Source organism: Suricata suricatta, chromosome 3 (assembly GCF_006229205.1).
Source record: "Suricata suricatta isolate VVHF042 chromosome 3, meerkat_22Aug2017_6uvM2_HiC, whole genome shotgun sequence".
Classification (NCBI taxonomy): Eukaryota; Metazoa; Chordata; class Mammalia; order Carnivora; family Herpestidae; genus Suricata; species Suricata suricatta.
In genome coordinates this window covers 149,959,554-149,969,123 of record NC_043702.1, presented here as the reverse complement: position 1 = coordinate 149,969,123, position 9,570 = coordinate 149,959,554, and the positions used below count along the sequence as shown (strand labels likewise).

The following is a 9,570-nucleotide window of genomic DNA, read 5'->3' as shown; positions in this document are numbered from 1 at the left end:
GTTTATATTGTATGTTTCCTAGTATCTTACATTAGTTTTGGACTTACTGAGCAGAATTTTCAGGATTAAATCAGGTACTTTTGTGAAAGCACTATAAACTTCGAGGTGCTGGACAAAGTTCTGTAGTTGACAAAGGTTATGTGACACATAAATTGCACCTCAGCCTGTTGAAGGGGAGGAATTTTAAGGGGATGACTAGGATTGCAAGTCATGTTTTCATAGAGATGGGAATTTGGTTCTTAGAGTACGAAACACCCTTCTTAGAGACTGGGGATTTGATTCCAAAACTGGCCCAGGCATCCACTTCTGCTGCAAAGAAAGCAGTAAAATTCACATGCTCGGCTTAGCATCGTGTTTCTCTTAAGTGTGGGGAAACCTTTTTTTTAAGTTTAAATTCAAGTTAGTTACCATAGTGTAGTATTGGTTTCAGGAGTAGAACTTAGTGATTCATCACTTACATACAACACCCAGGGCTCATCCCAACAAGTGCCCTCCTGATGCCCATCACCCATTTAGCCCCTCCCCCACCCACCTCCCCTTCAGCAACCCTGTTTATTCTCTAAGAGTCTCATGATTTGCCTCTGTCTCTGTTTTTGTCTAATTTTTTCTTCCCTTCCCCTATGTTCATCTGCTTTGTTTCTTAAATTTCACATATGAGCGAGATCATGGCATTGGTCTTCCTCTGACTGACTTCACTTAGCAGAAAACACTAGCTCCATCCGCATCATTGCAATTGGCAAGGTTTCTTTTGATGGCTGAGTAGTATCCCAGTTGTGTGTGTGTAGGTGTGTAGCACCTCTTCTTTATCCATCCATCCGTCAATAGACCTGTGGGCTCTTTCCATAGTTTGGCTATTGTTGATAATGCTGCGAAAACAGGGTGCGTGTGCCCTTTCAAATCATTTTTGTATCCTTTGGATAAATACAATAGTAGTGCAATTTAATATTTCTTTTTGAGAGCCAGCAAGTGGGGGAGAGGCAGAGAGGAAGACAGAATCATAGGCAGGCTCCAGACTCCAAGCCGTCAGCACAGAACCTGACGTGAGGCTTGAACACATGAACTGTGAGATCATGATCTAAGCTGAAGTCAGATGTTCAACCTACTGAGCTACCCAGCACCCCAGGGTAGTTCTATTTTTTGATTTTTTGAGAGAGAGTGGGGGCAGGAGGTGGTCAGAGAGAGGGAGAGAGAATCCCAAGCAGACTATACACTGTCAACATAAAGCCTGATGTGGGGCTCCAACTCATGAATGTAGATAATGATCTGAGCTGAAATCAAGAGTTAGACGTTGAATGGCCTGAGCCACCCAGATGCCCTCCTCCTGAGTTCTATTTTTTAACTTTTTGAAGAACTCCCATATTGTTTTCCAGAGTGGCTGTACCAGTTAAGTAGCAGGGAAATCTTACTGGTTCTTCAGTTTGCACATTATTATTAATGGTAATCGTGGTATTATAAATCATGATGCACTCCCATTTATAATGTTGCATAAGTGTGATGGTAGCATCAGAAAAATCAAACTTCTTACCCTGAAAAAAAGACAAACATTTGCGTTATAACAAGCCTGCTAAAGGACTAAGGCATAATTGCTTTCTTAATCTGGGTATTTGGATCTTCCTAGCTAATGAAGGAAATTTATTAAAGATATATTTCTGAGCCGGGAGGAAAGAATAGTTGGAAGCAATCAGTATTTAGTAAAAATTGAGTTGATAGCCTCAGGCTGTACTTTATTACCATCTTGGGGTTAACTTAAGCATTTTTGGCTCTCTCTTCCCAGCAAGGTTTATGAAACTAGCCATATTCACATCGAACCAGGTTTATTGCTATGACTCCTGATATCATGTAGAAATTGTGCGAGTGTTTTTTTTTCTACTTTACTAGAACGTTTAAGGCAAATATTTAATTACTGACCTCAAATTTTGATAGTTACAGATTTAGGAATTTGGTGGTCTCGTTTGTAGACTTCTTTGGATTCTCTGTGTATGTTTTATTTATTTTTATTATTTTTTAAAGATTTTATTTTTAATCTCTAAACCCAACATGGGGCTCAAACTCACAACCTGGAGATCGAGTGTCATATGTCCGGTCCTGCCCTGCCGGTGGTGGGGTGGTAAATTGGTCCGTTCCTGAGGGAGGGAGAGAGAGTAGGGCAGGAGGGGGCGCACAGAGAGTGAGGCAAGACAAGCGATTTCTGATCAAGCCCGATTTATTAAGAAAATATTCACACCTTTATAGGGTTTGGGGCGGGAAACTGACCCAGGTTGGTTGCCAGGTAACAGAGTGAAATGATTATTATAAAAAGGGGAAAACGAAACTGAAACTCCAAACAGCATCAAAAGGAGAGCCCAGACGCGTCTGCGATGCTGGGCAGGGGTACTTGACACTGCATAAGTCCGAATGCGGTTGATCTTTTGTTCAATTTGGCTTCTCCGGTCTGGCCCAGTCTGGTCGTCTCCAATGCCTGGATCAGGAAATGCGTTCTCCTGGCCTCTAGATGTTAATCTTGTTTTTCTGGCCGGACCCCATAGGGAGTGACATATCCTTGCCTGAGGCGGCGGAACTCCGGAGCTCCCTACAGTCCTATGCTCTCCCACCTGAGCCAGCCAGGACCCCCACTCTGTGTACCTTTAAAAACAAAGTGGAGGGTGCCTGGGGGGCTCAGTCGGGTAAGCAGCCAACTCTTGATTTCAGCTCAGATCATGATCCCAAAGTCTTGGGATCAAGCCCTGTGTCGGGCTCTGCACTGAGCATGGAGCCTGCTTGGGATTCTCTTCCTCTGTCTCTCTCCCACTCTCAAAAAAAAAAAAAAAAAGTGGAAATATCTTTTTTTTTTCTCACATAATTACATGTTATAAAAGTATCCAATACAAATATATATAAAAGCATTCTTAGTACATTCTAAAAAAGAAGTAGGCTGCCCACGGTATCTTTTTGAGATGAGAGACTTAATTTCTTGTGAGTTTAAATAAGGAGGTTAAGGAGGTTTTGATATTTCTTCATTTAACTGATTATAACACAAATGTTAGTTTTTTGGAATCTTTCTGTGTTGGTAATTAGGATCTTTTCTGTATGGCCTTCACTGAATGCTTTGTGGTCAATACAAAACATTAGTCTTTTTCTCCCCGCATTTGCTACAGGGAGACTGTGTCGGGCAGTTATGACTTTAAAATACAAAGGTGGCATGATATCAGTATAGCAATAGGGTAATGAAGAGGATAAATCCCTTCTAATCCTGCTCACTTTGAGGGCTCACGAGCAAGACTTCTACTGCTTCCAATTAATATGTTTTAGTGACAAGTTTGCCATCAGGGAATAAAGAAACCATTTTACACCTGGAATGGAGAATGGGGTAGGAGGGAGAGGTGGAGTATGTGTTACTATGTAATAATTTGCGTTGCTCACTGTTTTACCGTTGGCTGCCTCTGTGATCTCTCCAGGGAAGACCGAGGAAGCTAGGTTTATGGAAAGTGGGTTGCTTGACCCATCAGGAAGACACACTAGGAATCTGATGAGGAGGTCAGGTCTAGAAACCTGAATTACAAGGGACGAACTTGGGAGTGAATTGTCAAGTTTTGTTCCTTTAATCTTTTACTCTTTCCTCCATCTTAGTACTTTCCTTTTCTTCCAGTCTCCTCCCAGCTTTGTTTGCTGAATACTTTTTTCACTCTTGTTTTTACAGATCTTTCCCTAGAAGACAAGGATGAGGACGTCCACAGCCAAAGGACAGCACAGTTGCCAGAGGTGTGTGCTCGTTAAAGATACTGCCCACCGAGAAGAAGAAGACCTCACAGAGGTCTTAACTCTCTCCAGAGCTTGCTGTATACTTTCCCACCAAAATAATAGGTTACCATACATGTGGTTTAAGACTGGATTAATTTTGAGGATGCCTGGGGGGTTCAGTCAGTTAAGGATGTGACTCTTGGATTTGGGCTCAGGTCATGATCTCCTGGTTTGTGGGTTTGAGCTTCCCATTGGGCTGTGCACTGACAGTGTGGAGCCTGTTTGGGATTCTCTCTCTCCCTCTCCTTCTCTCTCTCTCTCTGCCCCTCCCCTGCTAGTGCACTCTCTCTTTCTACCTTGTTCAAATAATTTTAAAAAGACTGGATTAATTTTCATAAATATCCCAAAGATGTTCAGGGTCAAAAAGAGATGTGATAGTAAAGCCTCATGCAGTATGCTATTTTGAGTTAAACCTGGTTTTTTTCTTCTGTTTCTTTTAAAGATTTTATTTACTTTTAAAACTTTATTATTACTTTGAGAGAGCACGCATGTGAGCAGGGGAAGGGGCAAAGAGAGGGGGAGAGAGCGAATTCTCTTCTGCACTATTAGTGCAGAGCCTGATGCAGGGCTCAAACTCAGGAACTGTAGGATCATGACTTGAGCCGAGATCAAGAGTCACGCAACTGACTGAGCCACTAAGATTTTAAGTAATCTCTACAACCCAGCATGAGGCTCGAATTACAACCTCGGGATGAAGAGTCTTATGCTCTACTGACTGAGCCAGCCAGGTGCCCCCAAATGTGCATTTCTTTTTAAAAATTGTTTAAAGTTTACTTATTTATTTTGAGAGACGGGGGAGGGGCAGAGAGAGAGAGGGGGAGAGAGAGAAAATTCCAAGCAGCCTCCACACTTACTGCAGAGCCCGACAGGACTGAACCCACGAAACCTCAAGATCATGGCCTGATCAGAAACCGGGAGTCAGACACTTAACCGACTGAGACACCTGGGTGCCCCAGCGTGTTTTCCTTGATGGAGTTCATACATTGGCTCAGAAGGCAAAAACCTGAGAGGAGTCCCAAAGAGTTTTGAGAGCTCATCTGGATATATATTCTGGAATGGTTGTCTTAAAACGCTTCCTCGTGAGATGAGCTCTTCCTCTCAAAAGTACCTCCAAGAAACTCCTCGCTACCTTCTCCACAGCCCGCCCTTTGCCTCACTTCACCTTTTTGAACTGTGTTCATTCTGACCTCATCTTGTGAGCATTTTCACTTGCTTCTGGTCTGCTGCCGCCATCGCTGATCTGTAGGCGCTGTGAGAGCAGGGATCTTGTTACCAAGTCTTGTTCATGAGCCTGACGCCTGGACCTGTGACTAGCATATAGATATTCAGCAAAGATTTGAAGGAGTAAATCACTTTCTTTTGTTTATTTTTTTTTAGTAATCTCTTAAATGAGTTAACACTTTATTTTTAGTCATCTCTACACCCGACATGGGGCTCAAACTCACAACTCAGAGATCAGGAGTCACTTGCTCTTCCAACTGGGCCACCCAGGTGCTCCAAGTCACTCACTTTGGTAAAGTCACCTCTCATATAGCCTTCGTTGAGATTTCATCGGCACAGCCGTGTTCGGTTACAAACAACTGAAAGCTGCAGTAAGCTTTGATTTTGTGGAGCGTAATTACACATTTCAGCTTGGTAGGATGCCCCATCAGTTAACTCGCGTGTCCTTAATATGGTGCATGTTAACTTAGGAATTTCATATGTGAGCCAATCAGCCGGGTCCTTTCTTTTCCAGAATTAATAGTCTGTATTGGAGTGCCGGGGTACCCTTCCCGCCACACCAAAGGTTTCAGTTTTATTCCTCCGCGGCTATGGATTTCTAGAGATGCTCTTTGTTCCCGCTAGATGGCGTTACTCACCCTCTCAGAGTGCCTGACGGGTCCCTGCTAACTCGTGTGCGGTCACTGCCCCCACCCCGTGGAGGTCGTTCCCGGCTGGAGGAGGGCCCTGCCCATTCCAGGCCTTCCTGGACCCTTGTGGCTCCACCTTTTCGTGGTAAGTGCCCGGAAGTGGAGGCTGTTCCTTATGAGACAACCGAGGTTTGTATGTGAACCCAAACACCTGAATCGCTTCTTCCTCATCTCTACGGAGACAGGCTAATTTAGGAGGTTGGAGGTGAAACCTAAGAGGCTGATGGACGGATCTTTGCTGGGCTTTCGGGATTAGGGTTTTTCCAGTTAGGGCTTCCTCTCACTTCACTACTTGCTTAGCCTTCTGCTTCCTGCTGCATTCCCGCGAACCAGGGCGCGCATTCTCAACGGGAGGAGAGAGGGTGGCGCATTGCTCCAAGCTCCGAGAATCACTGTGTCTGATTACAGAGCTGTACATGTGACCAGCTTGGAAGGAGGAAAGGATCCCCATGAACTGCTGGGCTAGGGGCTCGTGCTGCTGTTGCCTGAGTCCCTCTTTTGTTGTTGTTTTTTTATTTATTTTTGAGAGACAGAGACAGACAGTGCGAGCAGGGAGGGTCAGAGAGAGGGAGACACAGAATTGGGAGCAGGTTCCAGGCTCTGAGCTGTCAGCACAGACCCGGACATGGGGCTCAAACCCATGAACTGTGAGATCATGACCTGAGCCGAAGCCGGATGCTCAACTGACTGAGCCACCCAGCTGCCCCAACCTGAGTCCCTCTTAATGTTAGTCGCCAAGGCCAGGTGGACAGCCAGGACTGCTCTTTGGTAAAGTTGGTATTCTGGCTCCACGGAGCTGCCCAGTCCACTTCCAGGAGTGCAGAATGGAAGTCCAGTGTGTGTGCACACACTTTTCCTCTGCTTGCAGGGCCACCTCTCAACTGTTTCATCGTGGGGCTTTTCATTTCTTTTGTTTCTGATTGATTTGACTGGGGAGGGTAGGAGGGATCTTTCTTTTAGAGGTTTATTGGGGGGGTTTGGTACCTTCAGGAATTTACAGAGGAGTTTTTTTGTTTGTTTAATTCTGATTGCCCCATTTTTTAGACACTCTCCTCTGAACAACTACAACCTTCCCTAAGACAACCTGCTGAGAGTCACAGCTTGACTGGCCTATGGGGCCGTGGCCCAGAACCACCTGAGAGACAGCAGGTTTTTATAGAGAAATATTGACTTCCAGAAGAAGAGTCCTGCTGGGAAGCAAAAGGGTCGAGCAGGTGCATGTCCTTGCAGTTAATTTCCCAGGCTGTTTCCAGAGGATGACACGTTATGTTAAGCCAATGTCCCTTCTTCTGCCCCCCATCAGGCGTAGACCCCCTCAGGGTCCGTTGGGAATATTTACCTTCCTCAATCAGGTTTCATCTTCCCCCTGAAGGCTTCTCCTGATGGTGACTCCATCTCTGTATCCGCAGAGCTCATTAGCTTGTTTTCAGTGTTACAGCCTCCTGCACACCTTCTCTCACTGTTCATATCACACTGAGGGGTAACCGTTTGTCCTTCCATTGCTTCTTTTTTTCCCCCCGTTTCTTATTCATTTTTGAGAGACAGCACGAGCAGGAGAGGATCAGAGAGAGATGGAGACACAGAATCTGAAGCAGGCTCCAGGCTCTGAGCTGTCAGCACAGAGCCTGATGCGGGGCTCGAACTCACAAACCGCGAGATCATGACCTGAGCCGAAGTCGGATGCTTAGCCCACTGAGCCACCCAGGCGCCCCCCTCCATTGCTTTTGTAGACTGTCCCCTCTTTGCTGGAAGCGTCCTCCACATAGTAACCAGAATGTCTTAGGTGCACAAGATACTTTTTGTTAACTTAAGTGGTACTTTCCGCAGCCTCCTTCTCCCGGTGGCTAGGCTCCCCTACCAACACACACAGTTCAGGAAGTTATTGATTCATGTGTTTCAGAAAAGCAATTCTGTGGAAAGGTCTCTCTTCAGTGTACACATGGTGCTTATTTATAGTACGCGCCATGGTCTGAGAAGCTAGTATTAGTAGTGGTGACTTAAACCTACAGTTTTACACCTGATCTTAGCCAAAAGGCCGAGAAGCGATAAACCTACAGTTTCAAATCACTTGATGTTGCCTCTTCATTACTAATCTTTCAAGTTAGCATGAGGTTTGGTTATGAAAGGCACTTCCTCATTAGATATATATAGAGCATTTCCACTACCCCAAAAAAGTTTCCCATGCTGTTTTTTTTTTAAAGTAAGGTATATGCACAATGGGGGGCTTGAACTTGAGACTCTGATATCCAGAGTTATATCCTCTACTGATTGAGCCAGCCAGGTGCCTGTCCTCATACTCTTGTATTCAACCAACCTCCAGTTTTTGGCAGTCAGTGATCTGCTTTTCTTTAGTTTATTTATTTTGAGAGAGAGAGAGAGAGAGAGCACGTGGGAGGAGCAGAGAGAGGGAGAGAGAGAATCCCAAGAAGGCTCTGCACGGACAGTGCCCCGATGCGGGGCTCAAACCCATGAACCACGAGATTACCACTTGAGCTGAAATCAAGAGTTAGATGCCAACCAACTGAGCTATCCAGGTGTTCCCCAGTGATCTGCTTTTTATCACTATTTTACCTTTTCTAGAGTTTCATAGAAATTGTATCTTACCTACAGTACATACGCTTTTGTGTCTGGCTTGTTTAATCTAGTGTAATACCATTGCAATTCATTTATGCTGCTGGTATATCAATAGTCCACCCTTTTAATTGCTGAGTAGTATTACTTGTACGACTTTATTTATTCAGTCACTAGTAGATGGACAGTTGGTTTGTCTACAGTTTGTGGCTATTATGAATAAAGCTGCTATGAACATTTGCATGTAAGTATTTCTGTGGACATACATTTTCATTCCTTTTGGATAAGTTTAGGAGTGAGATTGCTGGATCATATGGTAAGTATATGTTTAACTTTATAAAGAAACAACTTCCAGTTTTCCGAAGTGGCTGTACTTGGCAGCAATGTATGAGAGACCCGAGTGTTCCCACGGCCTTACCACTGCTCGGCATGGTGAGTCTTTTTAAGTTTAGCTATTCTAGTGGATCTGTAGTGGTATCCTATTCTGGTATAAATTTGCATTTTCTTGATATTTAATGATATGGAACATCTTTTCATAAGTTTATTTGAAACAGCAAATATCTTCCTTGGTGAAGTGTGTGTTCAGATCTTTGGTCTATTTTTAACCAAGAGTGTGTGTGTGTGTGTGTGTGTGTGTGTGTGTGTGTGTGTGTATGTGTGTGTATTTGGGGCTTAGATATAAATACCTTACCATGTATATGTTTTACAAACATTTTCTCTCAGTCTGTGGCTGGCCTTTTCATTTCTTAATAATGCCACTTAAGAGCAAAATTTTAGATTTTTGTAGAAGTCCAGTTTATCAATTTTTTTCTTCCATGGTCCATGCTTTTTGTGCCATTTCTCAGAAATCTTTCCCTAATGTGAAATTACACACACACATATATTTTAAAGACCTTCCATTATTACTTTAAAAATTTTTTAAATGTTTATTTATTTTTAAGACAGCAAGAGCATGAGCAGGGGAAGGGCAGAGAGAGGGGAAATCAGAGAATCCAAGTAGGCTCTGCGCTGTCAGCACAAAGCCTGACGTGGGCCTCGATCCCACGACACTGGGACCATGACCTGAGCTGAAATCAGGAGTCAGCCACTCAATTTACTGAGCCACCCAGGCACCCCTCTGGTCCACTAATTTCTGATTGTCATCCATTTCCTTCTTTGTGCTGTAAATTACGTGATATTGTTATATATCTCCCAATTTACAGAGTAAGGACCTGAAGCATCATAACCTATCCAAGGTTAGGTAGGAACTAGGAAGAATGGCAAGAAATGGGCAGGTGAACTCAGCCTCATTCCGGAGTCCCTGCCTGTTCCT

The 9,570-nt window shown here is 44.1% G+C and overlaps 1 long non-coding RNA gene across 1 annotated transcript; it reads left to right on the top strand.

Moving 5' to 3' along the window:
* The first annotated feature begins 3,628 nt into the window (after positions 1-3,628).
* Positions 3,629-7,261, top strand: LOC115286779. The gene is made up of 3 exons (XR_003906266.1): positions 3,629-3,738; positions 5,623-5,772; positions 6,732-7,261. It is a non-coding gene; the product is annotated as an uncharacterized LOC115286779 (long non-coding RNA).
* The last annotated feature ends 2,309 nt before the right edge of the window (positions 7,262-9,570 follow it).